Below are 23056 nucleotides of genomic sequence, written 5' to 3'. Positions count from 1 at the left end.
AGAAAAAAATTCCATTCAAGCAATTAAAGAATCACTACATTTTTCATGATTAACTTCATGTTCACAGATTGAATACAAAAAGCTGTTAGCAGCGCATTTCCATTCCTGTACCTGACATGAGCAATGGGAATATTTGTTCTGCCCGGGAGGATTACACCTTTCATTAATCTTCGTTTTATTGAAAGTTTAAATAACAGACAGACACAATGTGATCAATTAGCAGTGTAATTCCAGGGAGATGTCATAGTAAAATTAAATCTCGAGCACATTCGCAGCGAAGATGCCTGCAAGTTCTCTCCAGTCTCCTTTCACCATCACAGTGTGTATATTTTAATTGAAAGTTTATTCTGCTATGTGCCTCATCTACTAAATTTTAATTTAACATTGTAATGAGAAGGGTGTTTCTAAGGAGCTCTTCACACACAAGTCAAGGAGGTTTCACAAATTAAGAGAACAAGTGAATTTGTGGTACTTTCCAGGCAGCCATTGAGGGAGAGGAGACCCTCAAACCTTTGGAAAGGCTCCCAGGGCCTAGAGAACCAGCCTGGGGAAAGTTTAACATCTGCAGCAGGTGAGCCAAAAGATGACAACACCATAAAAGCAGCAAGGGTCGCAAGTGACTTGTATCTCAGGCCAGACCATTTACAGGAGCAATAAGCAAAACAAAAGGTATTTGTCTCTTCTCCCTCATTCTGCCTTCTAATATCCCTCTAGAGCCCCCATAGGCAAAATCCAATTGGAAACCAATTGGCCAAGTGAAGATGTGCTTTGCAGCGTCTTAACCCCAGCTTTGCTGAGTACAAAAGAACAGGAGGTGAGAGGCAGTACCTTAGCAACCGATATAATATTTTGGGGGAACATCGCTTTGCCTCTCTGAGCCTTAGCTTCCTCTACTGTAAAATGAGGATAATAATACCCAATTCTCAGGGTTGTGGTGGAATCCAATGAGATGGGGACCAGGAGGGGGCTTTAGAGGGTACAATACAAAGATAGGAAAGATTGTTCTCTTCCCCAGCCTCTTAGAAACATCACAAGGGAGCTTTTCTATTAGGGTAACTTAAACCAAAAAAACGATGTCATGCAGCCAAGTTTGCAGAGAAGCTTTAACTGGATTGGGAGATGGTCTGTGGCTCAGGCTGTGGAAGGAGGAGGATGTGGGACAGAGTCTGCATTGTCTCTAAGAGTAGAACAAGAGCAGAGAGAACACCAGCCTGGTCTGTTTTATCAAAGCAAGAAGTCAGTAATCACATGGGTCACTTCACTGGAGCCCTGAATCAACTCCACCAGATGATGTCTAACTTGCTGTTGTAGCCCAGTAACCTGTGTAGTACCTGGCCCCTGGCTCCAACTCAATAAATGTTTGTGGCTTTGAAGTGTAGAGAATGAGAGAACTGAAGGCATTAGGTGCACTAGCGGTGACTGCTTGTGACAGGTGGTATTGCAATCTAGCTCTATTGGACCCCATACCTGCCCAGTAGTGAGCACATCTCCAGAAGCTGCTAACAGGGAGTCAAGGAGTTTCCAGAAGAATGAAGAAAAAAATGCTAATAGTCAAGGTTTAAAGAGTTAAATGGCAGAGGGCCAGAAAGCAATATAATCTCTCTGACTTTGTTGCCTCCTACTCCTGGCCTTGTTCATCCTATTCCAGTTGCACTACCTTCCTGTCCATCCTTAAACAAACTACGCAGGCTCCCACGTCAAGCCCTTTGTCCTTGCTGTTCCCTTTGCTCAAAATCTTCTCTTAGGCAATTCTCATGGCTTGTTTCATGGTCCCTCCTCAGATGAGACTTCTCTGACCACTGCATCTAAAATAGCAATAATTCCTGTCACTCTTGCTTCACTTTTCTTCAGTGCACTTATTGCCTGCTATTATATTATATACCTATTCATTTTTTTCATCTGTGTCTCCAGAATATAAATTCCCTGAAGGTAGATGTCTTTATTGTTCTCTATTATATCTCCAGCACCTTGTACAATATAATATAATAGTCACTCAAAAATTATGTGTTGAATTATTAGAAAAAAAAGAATGTGATATGACTTAATGTCAGTACTTTGAAGGTAATTCTTATACCTCCTAATAGATTTGGTATAAGTTGTGCTGTGAAGACATTTCTCAGCTGGGACTTGGCAAGGGCCTTTGTGAGAAAGGAGCCTCATAATCTGGAAATCAGAAATCTATCAGGGTAATGGATTCTGCCATTGTCCTTCTCTAAATGTCTCTTCTGGTCTTTGTTGGTAAAGTGTATCATAGCTCAGAAAAGGACCCACATCTGTGGTGGAGAGTGTGTATTGCTCTCCCTTCAGTTTAAAACCTCATATGTCAGTGGCCACTGCCCTGAGAACTCTGCAACAGTCTGTGGAAAGTCCATCAGTGCCCCACATTCATTATATTGTTACCCTCTTTGTATGACTACACAATGAACGGTCATTAAATCCTCATAATAATACATCTCTGACTTAATAATAGAACATAATGGGATATTAGGATTCACTTTACAGAAATTTGTTTTGTCACCAACTTGGCCAAAAAAAGAACTCCTTCTATAAAGCAACAACCATTTGAATTTGCTGTCATCAATCCCAGTCTATTCTAGGCCATTCCAGATAACTAACGAACAAATATTTGGTAACTTGGTAACACAAAATATTTTCTAACGATTAAGGCTGGAATGTACTTGGAGGCCAACCAGTTTTCCTCTTGAATATGGTTGACACTGAGTTCATCAGACATTAAAAAAAAAAAATGCTAAAGTATTTGTTACCTCCTTGTAGAAACTTCAGTCCAAGTTGACAAAGTCAAGACCAAGTTTGCTGTGCCCATCAGATTCTGGGCTCGGTCTTCCAAGTGAACCTTCGGTGCCAATGTCTACAGCTGGATCATGTGCCCCAGTGCCTGGCCACACTAGGTAAGAGGGTAGGTAGGATGAGGGAGAGAAGCAGATTTCCTTCATTCTTGGCTTTCTTCTCCCTTAAGCAGAGGCTGTCATATATCACAGGTGACACACCTTCCATCCCTCTGGCCCAAGAACTTTCTGGATCTTTGATTCATTTGGCCTCCGCATGAGTCACTCCTTAGAATTTTCATTCAAGATAGGAGATTTTGCTCCCAGTGGCTCTCCCAATCAAGCCATCCCATAGACAAACCACTTTATAGGCCTCACATACCTGCCATTTCTCAATTTCAGCCTCCATTGCTTATAATGTTCTTCTGGCCTCAAGGGAAATGTTTCCCACATCAAAATTCTTCAATATGTCTCTGTTTTCTTATCACAAATATCACTCTGACATTGTAAATACCTACTGTGCCTTTTCCACAACATCGTTTGATCTGGGCCTTCCTCTATCAAAATGATCCTTGGTTATGACAACCAGACCCACCAAAAACAGGGTACCACACAGCCCCCTCCTGAGAAGTGCTCTGATGACCTCACTGAGCCTGGCTCTGAGGGCTAGCCTCAAGCCTTCTCCCACCAGCCCTCCTCCATAAGCCTCTCTTTTTCCACACAGCTTCCACACTATCCTTTCTTTTTTGCCAAGAATTTCTCCCAAGATCAGAGCAAGTTGGACCCAGCTCATTATCTGAGGAACAAAGCCATAGCCAAGATGAGAAGGCCCAGGGAACAAGAGCTTAGTATCAGTTAAGTCTCAGTGGTCACAGAATCCATCTCGGATGATGCAAAGGAAGAGGCCCAACTAAAGGGATTTCTCTGGCACTGTGGTTGGGAATGATAAGGCACCAAAGTCTAACAACAGTGGAAGACATTATCACCCATGAGCCTAAAGGGGCAGAGGGAGGAAAGAGGTTACTGGAACCCAATGAGAGTTGAAGTCATTGAAAAGGGCCACCAGATAGGACATGGAAGGATCTAGCAACTCCCAGAAATGTTATCCAAAGCAGGGAGGGTCTGGGAAAGACACACTCCATCTTTCCTCTCTCTCTCCATGCTTTCCAGTCTTATATTGTTGCCTCACTGACCAAACCCAACATGTAGTCAGCAAGGGACCAGTGGGTGATGTCCTCTACATGGGTCAGCATCCTGAGGCATAGAACAGGCCAGAGAAGGCAGAATATAGATCTAGATTGTAAAGATGCTCACAGTGATGGGCACAGAAAACAACAAAAAACACAAGCAACGTCTGATTATAAATACCTATTCTCCTGGCTCGCCTCACCCTCCCCTGAGACTGTGTGCTCACCCTCTGCCCATTGCTCTTTGTTCTGTTCCTGCAATCCCTCTGCACCTATCCTAGCTCAAGTCTACAAGGACACTGGCAAATCTGAGGATGCAGAAGCTTCCTGTCTTCTTTTTCTCTTGCAAATTTCTTTCTACTCTCTTTTGACAAAGATTCTTCTCATTCCCTTAAATACACTTTTTACCTAAGTCCCGGGTCCAAGGCAGCTTTGCAGAGCATAGAGTCACTTCAATAACATCAGCACAGAGACAGAAAGGAAAGCATATGGAGTTCTTTCCTAAAATTTGAGATGTGGAAGCCCCAACTGGCACAAGGCTCCTCAGTGTTTCCTCTGTCATTGAGCTGGGGCCATGAAAGCATGAACTTTCTCTACTGGGCAGCAGATGAGCTGGATTCTAATTCCAACACTGCTGCCACCTGCCTTCTAATAGGATTATTCCCCCTCATGCTTACAAACTGCTCAAATGAGCCTCCTTCTAAAAATATACAGGGACTGTTAGAAGCTGTTATTATTCCCTTGTGGTAACCTTGTGGAGTGCTGGGTGGCAAACCCAGCACTAAAACACAGACATTCATCAAATGTGCATGGAACAGAACTGAGCTCTGTAGAAACCCCAGGGGTGAGGGCTCCATTGTGTCATGTACCCCATTCCCAGGTTGAACCCTAACTCCTCACTTCTCCACAATCTGGCACATTCCTGGGCTGTTAGAGCCCTGTCATGGGGGTGATCGCAAGGTAGATTGACTGTGAGAAATGAGCCTCGCTGGCCATTCTACAAATTCACAGCCTTGCCTGACAGCTAACAAGCTCTGTGGCCAGGAAGTGCAACAGAGTGAAGGCCCAATTACGGCAGAGGAGAGCCTCAGAGAGCATCGTACAAAGGGCTTAAATGCACTAACAAGCCATTTCAGAAGGGCAGGGAGCCCCTAATGGGCCGCCTGCTGTCAAAAAGGCAACAAAAGGCTGGAAGTAAACCAGCTGCTCCATGATGCAGCCTGACGATTTGTTATGAATCATCCTTGTTTGGAATCAGTGTTGTTCACACACACACACACACACACACACACACACACACACACAAAAGGTGGGGCAAGAGTGGGGAGAAGCATGACCAGGCAAGGAGACAAGTACAGCCATCAAGTAATTTTTATAAAGCCCAGCTCTGGGTGGCTTCCCTTCCACTCCTGAGGCGACTTTAGTGGCTCCCCCTTGCCCACCGAATAAAGTATCAACTTTCCCACCTCTGGATGATCAGAAAAATCCACTTCCTTATTACTGGATTTCTCAGAGGGAAGTTTGTGGGTCATGGGCAACAAACAGGCACTTGCTTAAAAGGCAGATTCGTATGACCCTCCCAAACTCCTGTGTTAGAATCTTGGGATTGGGTAGCGGTTGGGTTCCAACGTTTAACCAGCTTTCCTAGATGATTTTCAACACATTCATTCATTCAGTCAGTCAGTCATTTAGTCAATAAGTATTCAGTGAGCAGTTACTCTGTGCAAGGCACTGTGCTAGATGCTAAAGAGAAGAGATGAGCAAAAGACTCGTCTCTGTTCCCCTGGGGAGCTACTGTGAGCAGACATGAATGGAGTAATCATACACATTAATGCACACTTAATTACCAATTTGGGGTATAGCTGGTGCTTACACTAAGTGCTTCTGATGGCAGCATAATATGGAGGTTGAAAGGCTGACTTTGAAGCCAAACCTGGGTTTCTCTCTGCTACACCTCTGACTATGTCACCATGAGCAAGTTATTGCACTTTTCCAAGTCTCATTTTTACCTCTGTAAAATGGGGCTGTTGGTGCATATCTTCCACTTTTGAGAAAAGGGTGCGATAACCCACATGGAGTGTTTAGCAACATGTCTGGCTCTTTATAAGTGCACAATCAATGTTGGCGTTGTGGGGCAGGGAGGTGGCAGCAGGGGTCAGACTAATGTTTGTTATAATGTGATGTTGAATTAACTGGTGCTCAGTAAAATTACAATTTCTCCTAGTGACACTTTCTAACATACTGATAATTCGAGAATTTATCTTGGTTTTTATAATCATTTCCTTCCTTTCCTTTGGATCCTCAGTGTGTTGACACTCTGTCTTGTGACCTTGGCCAAGTCACTTGCTCTCTGATGAAAGCCTCCTCACTCACAGGATGAGAACACTGGACTAAGTAATGTCTAAGACCCTCTATGTGACCATCAGCTTCTTGTTTTGCCTGATAGGACTTTTTTTTAACATCTACAATTATTAGTATTTCATTTAAGAATGACATTTTGGCACTAAAAGAGTAGGAAGACATTATTTCAAAAAAAAAAAATAGGCTAATCTTCCATAAATAGAAGTGCTGGTAACATTACACACATTACATGGATATTTGGTTCTCACTTTGAATAGCCGGTGAAAGCTTCCTTGACAGACCAGCTTAAGTCTAAACACCCACGTGTGGGACTAATGACCTAGTCTGACAATGATGATGATGAAAAAGATACCTACAATAAACGTTTACATAACACTCCTTATGTGCCAGCACTGTTCTAAGCACTGCATATATTAACTTGTGTACCCTAACTACAATCCCATAAAGTAGATCTGTTATTATCGGCCCCATTTTTTCAGAAAAAGTAACTTTCCGATGGTCTGACTACTAGGAAGCAGCAAGCTGGAATCTAAAGCCAGGCAATTCGGCCTAAAATTCTATACTGGTAACCACTCCACTCCACAGTAGGGAAACTGAGGTCCAGAGAGGAAAAGGAATCACTCAAGATCACAAAGCAATGCTGGAACTCCAGCATTCTGACTGATGCCCAAAGCACCACAGGCTATTTTTCTCCTGCCTCTTGTGAAGTCACATGCAGCTCTCCTCAGGCAGCTGCACAGATCACTGTTGGCCCTATGAAATGAACTTCTGGAGGGAATCAAAACATTTTTTTTAAGTGTCAGCTCATCATTTGGATGACTTGATAGATTTTTTTTTTCTGCCAGAACGTTCCACCTAGCATATTATGTTGCCTAATTGAGGCAGTCATCTACCAGTCAATTCTGTGAGACCTCTGCTTCGCCACCAAGCAAGTGAAGATGTGATGACATGGGCTGAGGCAGCAGCACCACTGGACAAAGAACACTATCTGATTAATTATCTCAAAGCTGGTGCCAAACACCCAGCCATCTGGCATTGCCACAAAAACCCTGCAACCAGGTTGCATTTCAGCCTCACCTAGAAGTCAAGTTGGACCCCTTTTGATACCGAAGGGAAAGAAGATGTGTCTTTTCTCTCCTTTTGTCTCGTCCTCTTCAGCCAGCATTCACTGAGCTTCTGCTATGCATCATGGGACCCAGAGATACGTCAGAGCCAGGCCTGGAGTTGCTCGCAGCTTCGAAGGAGAAGCAGATAAACACACAAGTAACTACAACACCATGTGTCATGTGTCACAGTAAACAGTTGAGCAAACACTATGGCAGCCCAGAGAAAGACACATCCACATCAGTGAGGAGGCTTCAGCAAGGATTATTCCTCATTGGACCTGAAGGATGAGTAGGCCAGTTCAGGCAAGGTGAGGCCATTAGCAGACTGTCGCCTGATGAGAATAGCAGAGCCTGTTGAGCCGTGGAGCTTTCCATCCTCAGAAGCAGAATAGAAAGCCACATGAGCCTTCTTCTCTCCCCTAAGGGATGATCAGCCTCTCCTCCTGTCACAGATTAAAGAGGCAAGTTACCCAGCTGGGCCACACTAGGCCGCCACTTAGAGGGGGCTTAATGGTGGGGAACAGTAAAGAGGCACAAATGACTGGCCGCAGGACCCGCTTCTTCAGCCAAAAGCTTTCTTGTATTGTACTTGGATTCACAGAAGCATAAAACAGGCAATTTGGATTTGACCTCAGAGGTCACTCTTCTACGCTGGGAAGTAGTGATCTAACCCAGTAGAAATAACAATCCTTTAAATTTGCCTAACATTATATAGTTACACTTCATTTCATTTGGCTGGTACCTGCAGATGTAATCAGTGTTCACACTCACCCTTGTGATTGCCCAAACTAATCCTCTGTGGGATGTGGTGTAAACCACACATCTAGACACTGGCCAGGACCTGTCACCCTAATCTTATGTGCCCATGTGGCCAAAGCCTCTGGACTTGAGGCTTGGGGGAGCAAAGATTCTGATCTTTCAGCAGGAGAATAAATTGCCCTGAGTGAAGGGAATCTGAAATAATAGCCAGTCTTAATGAACAGCTCACACAACGCCCAGCTCAGTGGAGCACAACGGAGCTGACAGGAAATGTCTCATCGCTGAACACAAATGCAGTGTCCAGCAAAAAGCAGGCAGCATGGGGGCTGAAAAGAGAAAAACGACTGTGACTGGAAGAAAAAGACCAATTACCCCAAACTTGGCAATTGATCCTTCTTGCTCAAATGGAACCCCTGCCGGGTATGAAGACCCAAGGGATCTCTTGAAAGAGGGACAGGGGTTGCTAGTGAAAGGGCCTTCAAGACTACCTGCTACACATCCCCATGGAACTTGAGGACACAGTGGGTTGGTGTCTGACTCGGGTATGAACAAGCTAAAGGGCAAAAGGTTGGCTGAAGTGGGCAGTGGCAGTAATGTAGAGAGCTGAGGCAAGATGGCTCAGAGTGGGCTTGAAAGAAATTCCCCCAAGAGAGCTGTCTCTCTAGGGACAACGGGACCCCAAAGACAGTCTGTGAGAAAGAAGATTACCAGGAATTGGAAGCCAAGGGAACACCATAACTGCCCCCCTCCCCAGAGAGGGGCTGGTAAGAGAGACCCAAGAATTGGGACTAGGGAAATATACTGAATTATAGGTCTCAGTTATTCTCTCCTTTATAATAGAGTGGTGCAGTCACTCTCTGTCTCTGGCCTCATGATGAACAGAGCCAACTGTCAAACTGCTCAACTTCGAGCTAGGCCAGTGACTTGCTATGGCCAAAGGTATGTTACTGAAGTGGGAACCACAAGTGTGCTTGCTTGATTAGACTTGCCCTCCTGCCTTCCAGTGATCCACCATTGGGAGAACATGCCCAGGTGGCCACTGAAGCTGGGCTTGGACCCCAGAATGACTATGGAGGAGCCATGAACCAGATTCATGGACTGAAGCTGACTAACCAACTAAGCACAGTCTATGTTAACAATCACAGTCAACCTGCAGATCCACGACTGTGAGAATAAACTCTGGTTTTTAAGCCCCTGAGTTTGGAGCCATTTGTTATAAAGCATTGCCCAGCAAAGTTTGATGGTACCAAAAACACTCAAAAGCATCCAAGTGAGAAAGGGCCAGCTGTGAAAAGCAGCCAACACCAGCAGACATAATGGCCAGATACCACCCCCCACTGCCACCATCATAAAGACCATTTCTGCCCTCTGACCTCTTCACTTGCCCCAGTCCACACCTCCTGGCCCTGCTCAAGAGCTTCATTAGCTAGTGAGATGAGGGGAGAATGGGAGTATGACTGTCAGGTTTAGGCATCAACTTAGCTAGCCTAGTTAAATTGATAATCCCCAGTTTTTCAATCAGATACTAATTGAGACATTGCTGTGAAGGTATTTTGTAGCCATGATTAAAGTCCATAATTAGTTTACTTTAAGAGATACAGTCCTTGATAATCCGAGTGGGCCTGATTCCATCAGCTAAATGCCTTAAGATCAGCGCTGACACTTCCCTAAAGAAGGAATTCCATGCACAGAGAGCAGAGAGCTCATGCTGGCAAGTTACCCCCTGCCCTCCTGATCACCTGCCCTAAAGATTCCAGCCTTACCTACCTAGCCCTGCTATTACAGAAGCCAATAATCCTCTTAATATATAACTACTACTGGTTCTGTCTCTCTGCTTGAACTCTATCTGAAACAGATTTTGGTACCTGAAAGTGGGATGCATCCATAACAAATATCCAAAAATATTGAAGTAGCTTTGGAACTGGATAGTGGGCAGAGAATAAAAGAATATTGAAGGGCATGGTAGAAAAAGCCAATATTGTCCTGAACAGACCGTGAGTAGTAATATGGGTCTAGGAGGAAGTGAGGAGCAGGGTGAGGAAATCTTTATCATCTCAGAGAACACTTAAATCATCATGAGCAGACTGTTGGCAGGAACATGAATGTTAAAGATGTTTCTAGTGAAGGCTCAGGAGGAAAGGAGGAACATATTATTGGAAACTGGGGGAAAGGGTATATTTGCTATATAGTGGCAGACGGCATCGCTGACTTGTGTCCTACAGTTGTGTGACTTTAAAGCAGAACTTTAAATGATGAACTTGCACATGTAGTTGAGCTTTCCAAGCATAGTGTTGAAGATGGGGCATGGTTTCTTCTCACTGTTCATAGTAAATAGAGAGAAATTGAAGAAAGAACTGTTAAGAGAAATATTTGGAAAAGTCTTCATGTGTTTACATTGCAAAAGATGCTAAAAGTAAGGAATTCACTGCCAGGAAACCATGCACCAGCCAAGGAATATGGACAGTCTCTAGAAACTGGAGAAGGCAAGGAAACAAATTCTTCCATAGAGCCTCCACCAGGAATGCAGTCTTGTCAACCCATTTTAGACTTCTGAACTGTAAGATAATAAAGTTGTGTTGAGTTAAGCCATTATGTTGGTAATGATTTGTTACAGCAGCAATTGGAAACTAATACGGAGAGTAAGAAAATCTCTCCCAACTCATTTTCCTGACTGAAATCTTTAAATACAGTGAGGAGCTTTGGGTGTTACCCCAGACTGGACATCCTAATTCCTGAACATCCGAATTCCTGGACATCCTAATTCTTGGGGGCAAAGGTGAGCAGAGGACTTTTTAGGATCCAAATGTGAGCAAAGAAATGTGGATCTCCTTAGAAGGGAAAACCAGCCCACCAAGCAGGTTTAGAGGGAAAACTGAAGTCACTTTTGAAGGTACCCAAGACTCCTACTCATTTCAGAAAAGTGTTGTGCTTGGACATGTCAATGAGGAGACAGATGTGTGGATTTGATCTCAATATGGCAAGAACATAGTGTAGCAGAAAGGCTCCTGTGACCTGCACCCAGAGCTTACTATTGCTTAGGGTGGAAAAGCCATCACCATGCCCATGGCATAATCCCACCAGAGAGGAAGATGGAGCCACATCACATCAGCTCTCCTGGATCTCCTCATGGACTCCATCATATAACCTTTCATTCCATGAATTTTCTCCATCTTTCCTCTGGATGGCACTTTCAGCCTCTGTATTTCCTCCCTGAGCTTTTGGAGCTGCATCCCCCATGGAGGGAGTGAGCTACCCAAATTTCCTCATGTCCAAGAGCATTGGGCAAATAAGAAGCCAGAGTCCCACCTGCTCCTTCCAGGTCTATTTTGCTAAACATGAAAAAGGGACATCTTGGGATGCCATAGAGGACAGTTGGGTGGTTTATATAATGGGGCAGGACTGACTTCACATCCAACTCTGCCACCTCCCAGGTGTGTATCTTGGATGAAACTGAATTTCTCTGGATGTCAGTTTCCTTACTATGAGAATCACAGCTCCCATGTGATGAAGCTTTAGTGAAAGTTAAAGAGAACAATGGGTGAGTAGTAAATGCTTGATAAACAGTAGCTGTAATAATAATGACTATTATTAGGATTAGCTGGGCCCACTCCCATCTGCACCTGCAATACCATTGCCACCTCTGCCATCACTGCCCTTACTAGCCCCAGCCATACTGTCCAGGTCACACAGGGACTTCCTCCAGAAAGCCCCCTGACCATAAACAGTTAATGTGATTATTACATTTAGCCCAAATTTTCAATAGCATCCCCGCTTTAATCGCTTTGAAAGTGTTTCAAATTCCTTTCCTACGTGACTGAAATCAAAGTGGCACCTGTAAAGGCAGAAAGCCTGGCTGCCAGTGTGAGGTGGAGATGTAAAACAGTCAGGCTTTGATGGGGAGAAATTATGTCTTTCTTAATTCCTTTCACCCTATAATTACCAGGCGCGACCACGTGGGTTAACAGCAAAAATAACTTGCACATAAAGACATCTGTATAGTCCTTGTTTGAGTCCTCATGGAAGACCTTTTGAGGAAGCTCCGGTGCAGTCTCCACCCCAGGCATCTGCACAGTGCCACAGCCCATCTTCCTCACCAGCTCTCCAAGGTGACCCACCCTGCCAGCCACCCACGGTCAATCAGGAGAAATCCACTCTGCCTCATCCTCCTTTACTCTCTGCAGCTTTGACTGCAATCACCTCCTTCTCTCTCCATTTCCTGGCCTGACTTCCTTGTTTGCCTTCTCCCTGCCTCTCCTCCATCTCACACACCTGCACCTCACTCACCTCCACCCTCTGTCTCCTTCATATCTCCCTCTTCCCTTTGACCCATGGGCACTGGCCTGCATGAGGGTCTCACAGTATCTCTCTTTGCCTCTTCTCTCCTCTGCTCTTTCCTCTTCCTCTGCTCTCTCTAATCTCTCCTTCCATTCCCCCTCTCTTCACTCCTTTTGTTTCAGATATGAGGTTTATTCCAGAGACTCTCACATTCACACCCACACACAAAATATCCAAGCTCCAGGATCCAAAGGTCACCACCGACTTAGTGCTGCCACTAGGACCCCTCTGCTAGTTCCAAACCTGCTCCATCCTGACTTGTCTCTCAGAGGAAGGCCTCTGCTACTAGGGCTTCAACGTTTAAAGCTCATCCCCCTTTCCTTTATCCTTGCAACCTACCCCCCCCCCCCACACACACACACACAAGAACTATCACAGTGTGAGAAAGGAAACTGCAAGGAGCTCTGGAGTCAGAATAAACCAGGATCAGATCCTGGCTGTGAACCAGGCCCCCATGACTTTGGCCAAGTTACTTTGATGTCCTTATCTATAAAATTGCAGTGATAATTTCTATCTATGAGTGTGGTTCTTAACAGCTAAAATACATAGTACATATATGTGATTAGCACACTCTCCCCTCCCTTTCCAAGTTGCCTCTGCCCTGGTTCAGGCATCATTTTTTTACTGAGTCAACAGAACAATCTCAGAACTAATCTCTCTCTCTGGACACTCCCTTTCCAATCTATCAGCCATCTATCAGCTGCCCTAAGGCCAGAAACTTCTTCTGAAAACTCATTTCTGACCATGTCACCCCTTCTCAGGAGACTTTGATAGCTGACTATGGCTCATGGGTTAAAGTCCACAGCAGAAGCAGCATGAATAGGATGGAGTGAGAAGAATGCTGACCTTAGGTGATCTAGACTAATTTCAGGTCCTTATTCCTCAACTAATTAACAGTTTTGACTTTGGGCTTGGGTTTCAACAGTTTTACAAGACTAGTATTTCCTAACTCACAAGATACCTGCGGGAATTAAATGACAAAGCTATGAAAAGTGCCTATCAGGGTTTCAGCACATAGTAGATGTTTGATAGATACTGGTCCTCTTTCTCTTTCTCCCCATCATCTTCCCTAAACTTCCTTAATTCTAAGCAGATAATTCACACTCTCTCAGGCTTTGATGATTTGCTTATCCACCCACCTCTCAATTTATGCATTTTTTTTTTATGTTTTTTGAGATAAAGTGAAGGTTTCAATAGTCCACCAACATTTTGGGGGTCTGAGCTGGCAGATGAAAAACAAAGCAGGATAGTAGGATGCAGAATGTGCAAAGCTCTTCACGACACAACTAGAAAACATTTACCCCTTCCTAGGGCTTGGGCATTGTTCTTCATAAACTCTCTTTATGAAGAACATTTTTTAAAGATCTTTAAATGAAAACTTCTGGATAAAGAAACAACAAAATGTGGCTATCACTGTAGGTTATAAGCCACACTAATGAAGGCAAAGAAATCCTAAATACTGACCTCCTGGCTACCCAATATTCCAATTAGGACAATGAAACATTGGAAGATGCCCAATTAAAGAGCATCTCAATGTGGCGCACCCCAGAGGAAGACATATCCTATGGGCAAGAATTCCCACAGGGGAGAAGGTGGAGGTTGGGTTTTATTGTTTGATTCACTAAAAACATACTTACATGTCTATTTTTTCCTAAAAGTGTTTATAGTACATACAGTATGTTTTTGTTACTCAAACCACAGAAATGGTCTATCGCATTTTCCTCAAATCATTAGCATATGAATTAAGGTGTACAGATTTTAGGGTGCTTCCCATTATGACCACACCCCTCCTTGTAGTCATGCCTTCATGTAAGCTTCTCCCCTTGAGTGTGGATGGGATCTGAAACTTGCTTCTATCCAATGGAATACAACAAAGAGGATGCGATGTTTGTGACTATTCATATATTATTACATAAGATTATAATATTTCCTTCACTGGAGTCTCTCTCCTCCTCTTTCCTCCCCATTTTTGGCTTTGAAGAAGTGAGCTGCCATAAATCCTACAGCTACGAGGATATTAATTCTGCCAATAATTTAAGAGAGTTTGGAAGCGGATCCTGCTCCAGGCAATCCTCTGATGAGAACCCAGTCCTGGTTGATACCTTAATTACAATCTGAAAAATCCTAAGCAGAGGACTCAATTAAGCTATACTCAACTTCTTGATTCACAGAAGCTATGATAAATATGTTTTGTTATAAGTCTCTAAGTTTATGATCACTTGCCATGCAGCATAGAAAATTAATACATCCTTTAAAAAGCTCTAAGAGGTATTATTGTCCCCATTTTTCAGATGGGCTAATGGAGATTCTTAGAGACTTAGCAACTTTCCCGAAGTCATACATTATGCAAATGATTGAGCTAGATTCCAACTTTTATATCTCTGATTCCAGAAACTGTGCTCTTAATAGCTATTAATAACTATTAATGCTGACTCCCCTCCATGGCCTATGGCTTAGAAAAACATAGAATATTAAGTTGTTAACACATTATCATGGATTCAAAATTGTTTCCCAAACTCTCTGATTAAAACAATAGAGGGAGAGAAAAAATAGTATAGATAATAGAGGCTCTGTTTATCCCTCTAGTGACCAAATCAAAATTGTGATGGAAACAAGGAGCAAATAGCAAATAAAAATCACCTGGGATCTAGATGAACAAGTCATACAACTAGGGAGAAATCCAAGAAAGCACCCCGCAACATCAGAAGGTAGGACGGGGCGAGGACGTGGGGTTGCCCAGTCTTGAGCAGCTGAAATAGAGGCAGTGGCAGCAACAGCAGCAGAAGCCTCTTAAAGTGGCCATGTCCATAAGTGGACTTTCCTGGTGACAGACCTCCTTGCTCTGAGCACCAGTGCCAATTCAGCTGTGCACAGGGGCCACCAGGGACTTACAGGGAGACATTGTCAGAGTGAGGGCCGAGTTGAGACTAGCTTGGTACAGAAGTGCTGGTGGAATCCATTGTTCTTTGTTGAGCCCTCCCTGCTCCTAGTGCACAAACATCGTGCTGCCATAGCCTAGACGTCATCAAACTGAATAAGAAAGGTCACTCAGACCAGAGGATTCCCTGAAACCCTGCCTTTCCCAACTCACGGCCCCACCCAAGCCACATCCAGGTATAGCCTCAGTGAGTCAGGTGCTCCTTGCTGAGCAGCACCTAGATTTACACTAGAGGCAGCTGGCCTCAGTTTCTGGTGTGGCCTTTTGAGGCGACTATAAGCACAGCACCTGTAGATTATTTGCTGAATCTTAACAGGTAGCCCCAGAGGGGCAGAGACTGGGGCTAAATTTGGCCTGTAGCTGAACCCCTCTCAGGACTGTGCCACTGGACACCTACTACACAAAGCCACACTAATAAGACCAGGAGACTTTAAGAGTTTTGCTTAGTACATGGAAACAGTCATGGAAAGGCAGCCAAAATGCAAAGACAAAGAAGCAGAAACTATATGAGAGAAAAGAAAAGGAATCCAGGAATAATGGGGTCAAGCAATCTAACAGATGTTGAGTTCAAGACACTGGTTTTTAAGATGCTCAATGAACTTACAGAAGTGTAGATAAATTCAGTGAGAACTTCAACAAAGATAAAAAACATAAAAATGGAAATGAAATTATAAGAGAGAACCAGTCTGAAATGAAGAATACATTATCTAAGATGAGAAGTATATTAAATGAAAAAAAAAATAAAGGAATAAACAAAGAGAATAAAGAAGAGGATCAAATGACCTATCTAGAGGATGAGAAAGCCAAGGGCAATCAATCAGAATGGCAAGAAAAAGAAAGCCAAGACTATAATAATAATTTAAGAAGCCTATGGAACACTATTAAACATAAAAATATCTGTGTCGTCAGCGTACCAGAAGAAAGACAAGATGTTGAAAAGCTATTTGAAGAAATAATGATGGAAAACTTCCCTCACCTGGTGAAGGAAATAGATATACAATCCCAGGAAGCTGAGAGAGTCCGAAAAAAAATGAACTCGAAGAGGCCCACACCAAGACACATCATAATTAAATACAAAGAAAGAATATTAAAAGCAGCAAGAAAAACAAAACAGATAGTTACTTGTAAGGGAACACCCAGAAGACTGGAAGCTGATTTCTCAAAATAAACTATGCAGACAGAAGGGCTTGGCAAAAATATTCGTTAGAATGAAGACCCAGGATCTACAACCAAGAATAATTTATCCAGCAAAGTTATCATTTAAAGTTGAAGAACAGATAAAGAGCTTCCCAGACAAAAATAAACTGAAGAAATTTATCACCCCCAAGCCAGTATTACAGGAAATGTTGGAGGGACTTCTTTAAGAAACAAAACAAAACATGTATCAAAAACAGGAATAAAGAATGGTAACAACTACATTCCTATCAATAACTACCTCAAATGGAAAAGAATCAAATGCTCCAACTAAAAGAGTGAATAAATGGATAAGAAAACAAGACCCGTGCATGCCACCTACAAGAGACTCACTTCAGATTAAAAATCACACACAGACGAAAAGGAAGGGGATGGAAAAAGATATTGCCTTGGTGGAACTAGAAGGTATTTAAGTCAAACAGAGAAGATCACTGTATGATTTCACTTGTATATGGAATCTAAGGAATAAAAAGAACAAACTAATCAAAAACAGATTCACAAATATAGTGGACAATTTGCTGACAGACAGAGGGGAGGAGGGTTGGAGGGCTGAGAGCATGGGGTAAAGGGTTAAAGAAGTACAAATTATTAGCTGATGGATGGTCACAGGGATGGGGAGCACAGCATAGGAAATGCAGTTAGCATTAATATGGTGGCTAGGTGGAGGGTCAGAGGAGGGAAGGAGCAATTGGGGAGATCATTTTATGAACTATTTAGATGTCTAACCAATGTACTGTATTCTTGAAACTAATTAAAATAAATAAACGTTTTTTAAAAAGAATTAGGCTGTCCATTGAGAAGATAGCTTTTTTCCAATTGTTTAAATACATTGGTGTACTATCTCAAACATAAAATACTTAACAAGGCTTAAACGCTTCATCATGATCTGAACCTCGGTTACTTTTCCAACCAGTCACCTCTCCTCCTTCTCTTTCCAGCCCTTACTTTGCTGTCTTTTCTTCAATATACTGAATTCCTTGCAGCTGTGCAGATACATCATGATTTCAGTTGATTTTAGGTATTAAAAAAAAAGTGTGTATATACTGTTCACAACTTAATGCCATATAGCCAAAGTTGGGGAAGGAAGTGTCTGTGGTTCTTGCTTTTTCTCTCTTCTGAGAAAAAAAAAATTTTTTTAATTTAAGCAATTTTTCAAATTGCCACAGCACCTCAACATTCACACTCCTAATGGTGAACTTGCCTTTTCTTACCTGCTCTGTGCATGCTGAGCCCCACCTCTGTCCAGTGTATCCCACCTGGGTTTTTGTGTGTAAAATACACATAACATAAAATACACTGTCTTAAGCATTTTTAAGTGTACAGTTCAGTATCTTTAGGTGCACTCACATTGTTATGCAGCCATCGCCACCATTCATCTCCAAAACTATTTTCATCTTCCTAAACTGGAGCTCTTTCTCCAGTAAACACAAACTCTCCATACTCCACCCCTAACTCCTGAAAACCACCACTCTACTGTCTGTTTCTATGAATTCGACTATTCTATGTACCTCATATAAGTGGAATCCTACAGTATTTGTCTTTTTGTAACTGGTTGAATCTACTTAGCATAATGTCCTCAAGGTTCACCCGTTTTGTAGCATGTCTCAGAATTTCCCTTTTTAGGGCTAAATAATATTCCATTGTGTATATGTATGTATATACCACAGTTAGCTTTTCCATTTATCCTTGGGTTTTTTTCCACTTTTGGACTGTTATAAATAACGCTGATATGAAAATGGCCGTGCAAATATCTCTTAAAGACCATGGTTCCAGTTCTTTTAGGCCTACAACTAGAATTGTTTCCTCCATTTTGTTGTGCGTCATGGTTAATAGTTTGCATGTCTTCTCTCCTCATCTTCCATGCCAAAACAGTAGCCCCCCTCATGTGGCACAAACCCTTCCTAAAACACGGTCTTTCTCATTTGGTGCACATCTTTGCTCCTGTATGTGGGTGACCTACGTGGCCTGAGTAAGCACTTAGTAAAGTTGTGCTGATTTGAACTCAGTCTAAGGTCCAAGGTCCACGGTGTACACTCTGCTGCTGGCCATCCTCTGGGCCCGAGCTTCTCTCAACCTTAAAAATAAAAGTAAACCAAGATTTTCACATTTTTCTTTATTATCCTGGATATTCAACCCCATTTCTGGTGCTTCTAGATGCAGTTTTTCCCACTTAGCTGGGAACACTCTGTCATTTTGGGCCCTTGGAGGATTGCCAGGTACCTCACTTGCTTAGAAAGCACCGTTTGTATAGGGCCAGGGTTAAGGGGTAAAGCTGGGTCATCCCAGAGTGTGATATCAGAGCTATAAATGCCTTCCCAGGCCAGCTGTGCAGAGGGCAGACACCAATGTGACCCAAATCCATAGGAACACCCAAGACCAAGTAGGTTGGGAAGGGAAAGACAAGTTGCAGGAGGCTGAGGTATTTCCAAGCCCTGCACTTACTTTTCAAGAAAAAAAAAGCCCATGCCACATGAAACCAGGTCATCTAGCCCAATTACCTAGCAACAGACATGGGCCGAAGAGGAAAGGAAAACTAACTGAGTAGGGAGGAAAGAGGGCACAAGGCTGGGCATCAGAGAGCACCAGAAAGGTTGTTTCTAAGGCTGGCCCAACCTCTCCACTCTTTCACAATATGACTTTGCCATTCTCCTTCAAGAAGCAGTGTCTACATTTCCTGCCCCTGAATCCAGGCTGGACTGAGACTTGCTTTGACCAATAGAAGTCAGTGCAAGGGATGCCTGTGCCAGTTCTGGTCCAGACCTTAAGAGTCCTTGAAGCTTCTGCTCTCACCCCATTTCTCCCCTGAGATTGCCATTTAAGGGAGCTGATCTTACCTATGAGAGCATAAGAGGCCACGTGGAGGGGAACCAAGGAGCCCTGGCCAGAACCGACTGCCTGACTGTGAATGAGACCAGCTTGGATCCCTCAACACCACCGACCTTCCAAAAAACACAGCTGTGTGAGCCCAGCAAAATCAGCAGGAGGGCTAGCCAATCAATTCTCCAAATCATGAGAAATAAAAAGTCATGGTAGTTTCAAATCACTGGTTTGGCAAGAGATGTTTGTTACAAAGCAATAGTTAACTGAAGCTGTGTTTACATCCAGGGCTGCACCACTCATTTGTCACATGGGTTTGTGAAGACATTTCTGTTCTCTGGGCTTCTGCTTCCCCTGCAGTAAAATTAAAGGAGTGGGAAAGGGGAGAACAATAGGAAAATCATGTCAGCTGAATCCCAGCTCTGCCACTTACAAGCTGTGTGAGCTTAAAAAGGTTACTTTCCCTCTCTGAGTCTGAGTTTTCTCATCTCTCAAATGAGAGAAATAAAACCTGATTGGGTTTCCATGAGGATTCATTGAAATAAAGTGCTTGGCACATAGTTGGTGCTCAATAAATAGTACATAGACTTTAGAGCCACCTTATCTAGGTTCGGATCTCAGAAGTGACTTCTTCTAGCTGTGTGATCTTAAGCAAGGGACTTCATATCTGAGCCTCATTTTCCATGTCTGTATGATGGGAGGATGCTAACATGAGTAACTAGCTCATAGGGTTGTGAGAATTTAAAGAGTTAATATACGGAAAGTGGTTAGAGTTGTATCTGGCACATAGTATTAAGTATTATCTATGTGGTGTTTTCCAACTTAAAGAGCCCTTTCCAACATGCCGTCTTCTCAGCCTTCACCAGATCAGTACAGAAGTAAGAAAACATGCCGGAGGGTTTTCTAGGTGACTTGTCCAAAGTCACAGAATTAAAAACAATATAGGAAAGATTCAAACTCAGGTCGGCAGGACTCCAAGCCCAGAAGAGTTAATATAATTCAACCACGACTCACTACTCACCCGGCCTGTTCTGGCTCTGAAGCTACAAGAATGAATGAGACCTTTCCCACACCCTCAAGTCTTCTTGAGAAGACAGACACATGCAAAATTACAGTGTGGTATAGACTGTACAGAAGGTGGGCACAGCCACAAATTCTGTTGGGGCAGGTCCTGGAAGGAAAGAGGAGGATCCCCTGAACTGGGCCATGTGCATTTGAGGGGGTAGGCACAGTATGCACAGATCTCAGAGTGTGAACTTTCAGCACGTGTGTGGATCTGCTGGAAAGTCTAATGAGAAGACAGTTTTCCTTTCCTGATGCAAATGAAGTGCCAAGCCAGCTTCCCAGGGATGGCAACGTCCAATACCCAGCCAGGGCCTCAAGCACCCACTACTTTCTCCTTAGTATCTGCCAGCAAAGTCATAGATTCCATTATACCCTTGGAGATGCTTTTCCCAGCCCAGCCTTCCTTGGAGAAGAAATAAAAGGCACCAGCAAGCGGTTCTCTTTCCACTCCCTCTCATTCCACTCTGACCTATACAACCCCAGACGCTGACCTTGGCCAACTGCACACACTTCCAGGTTCCCAGAGCCATCTGGGGCACTGACTAGAAAGGTCTGAACTCAAATAATGAGTTAGCCGTTGAACCCCAAATCCCCAAATATTACAAGATTAGTGGATACTTGAAGTTCATCTCACCTGATCTGGCTCGGTGCAATGGCAGGAAGTATAAGGTGGGGGTGGAAGTGGCTCAACCCCCGGTGTGAAAGACTCATGACCCACCCAGGGGCAAGCTGAACTGCAGCATGTCCCACCTTGAAACAAGCTCTCACTCAGACTTTTTGATGTTCGGACCCATAGCCTCAGGAAAGAGCTGCCTCGAAACTGCTGAATGGACACCTTTGCCTGCTCCATGAGTCCTTATTGAAATGTGCCCAGATAAATCATGCTTCTTGACAAGCACGCAGCCTATGGGAAAAATTTATCCTGGCTCTTGAATTCTCATTTCTAATAATCCTCAGGAAGCTATTGAGAAAATCAAAACACTGTTTCGAAGTGCTCTTCAAGACTCACACAGTTCAAACAGTTTCCATAAATCCAGAATGCAAAAGGCATTTTTCAAAGCTCTACTGTTCCCCAAATGACAATAATGCCATATTGACTGACTTTCCCGGGAGCTCTGGGAGTTTGGAAAAACCAGTCAAGCAAGCAAGATTTTAACTAAAAAATAAAAATAAAAAAGTTAGTGAACTTGACAATTTTGTTGAAGTTCGCTGCATTTTCCCATTCTGATGGCACCTTTGCAGGCCTTGAAGCCTCTGGGTGTCAGATAACACCATGCTCTTCTTCTCAAAGCTCCGCCCCCCAGTCTGCCTTCCATGAGGCCCCCAGGGCCAGCTTTCTAAAATACAAATTGGATGGTATGGCTCAAAAGCTTACCGCAGCTTCTGTAGTATTTTTCTTGAAAGAGATGATAAAGGCCCCCCAGTTTCCATAGCCTCCCCCACCCAGCCTCAGCCAGAGGAGAGTCCGAGAATCATTTTAGCTTATATTAATTCAACAAACATTTATGAAATAGTTATGACATACCAGACCCTGATGATTCAGTAGTTTAAAAAGAAAAAAAAGCAAAAATCTATGCCCTCATGGAGTTATATTCCAGAGAGGGAGACAGACAAATTAGATAAATAAGTAAAATATATTGTAAGTTAGTGAAATACCAAACATTCATTTCTGGATTGTGGAAGCAAAGTCATACCTCCTCTCTGACACACATGGTGCCCAGGAAGCAGAGAAGTCCTACCTGATGTGGGCTCCAGGATGCCTGTGTTTATGTACCTTAACCTAATCTGGAGCTGTCTCAGCCTCCCTATGCATCTTGGCTCTAAACTGCCTGCCCTCTTCTTCCCAAGGCCAACACACTACTGGTTCTCAGGAGCAAACCTCTCACCTCTTTCCCTGTTCAAGGTAACCTGCAACTTGACATAATAATAAAAGTCTTGCAGAGAGAATAAGGGAGAGGGTGCCAATGGGTTTCCAAATAATATGGAGGGGCTGGCCCATAGGGAAGTGGAGGACATGGAAATTCCCAGCAGCAGAATCTGAGTAACACTATCTGGGAGAGCCTGGGTTGGTACTCAGAGAGGGGGTGAGCACAGACAGGACCCTGGAATCCAGCCAGCCACTTTGCAGCCCCCAGGAAGCTGGCCTAGAGAAATAAGGGGGTTTGCCTGTGGCTGCATAGCTATTAAGTAGCAGAACTGATATCCAAGTATAGGTCTCCTGGGGAGCACTAGAGTATAAGGGTTAAGAACTTGGGCTTTGGAGGCAGAGAAACCTAGTTCAAAACTTTATCTTGCCTTTTTCTAGCAGTGTGGCCATGCATATGTTATCTAAGAGTTCTGAGCTTCGGTTTCCTTGCCTGGAGAATGGAGAAATCCCAAGGAGGTTGTGAGTATTAAGGAAGGTGATGCCTGAGCAGCTCCTGTTATTGCATGAGGCAGGTGTTGGATGCTCAATAATGTCAGTTCTTGTCATTGTTATGCTACACAGACTCAGGAGGCTACACAGAA

Source organism: Rousettus aegyptiacus, unplaced genomic scaffold, assembly GCF_014176215.1.
Source record: "Rousettus aegyptiacus isolate mRouAeg1 unplaced genomic scaffold, mRouAeg1.p scaffold_m13_p_6, whole genome shotgun sequence".
In the NCBI taxonomy this organism is placed as follows: Eukaryota; Metazoa; Chordata; class Mammalia; order Chiroptera; family Pteropodidae; genus Rousettus; species Rousettus aegyptiacus.
This window is presented reverse-complemented; position numbering follows the sequence as displayed.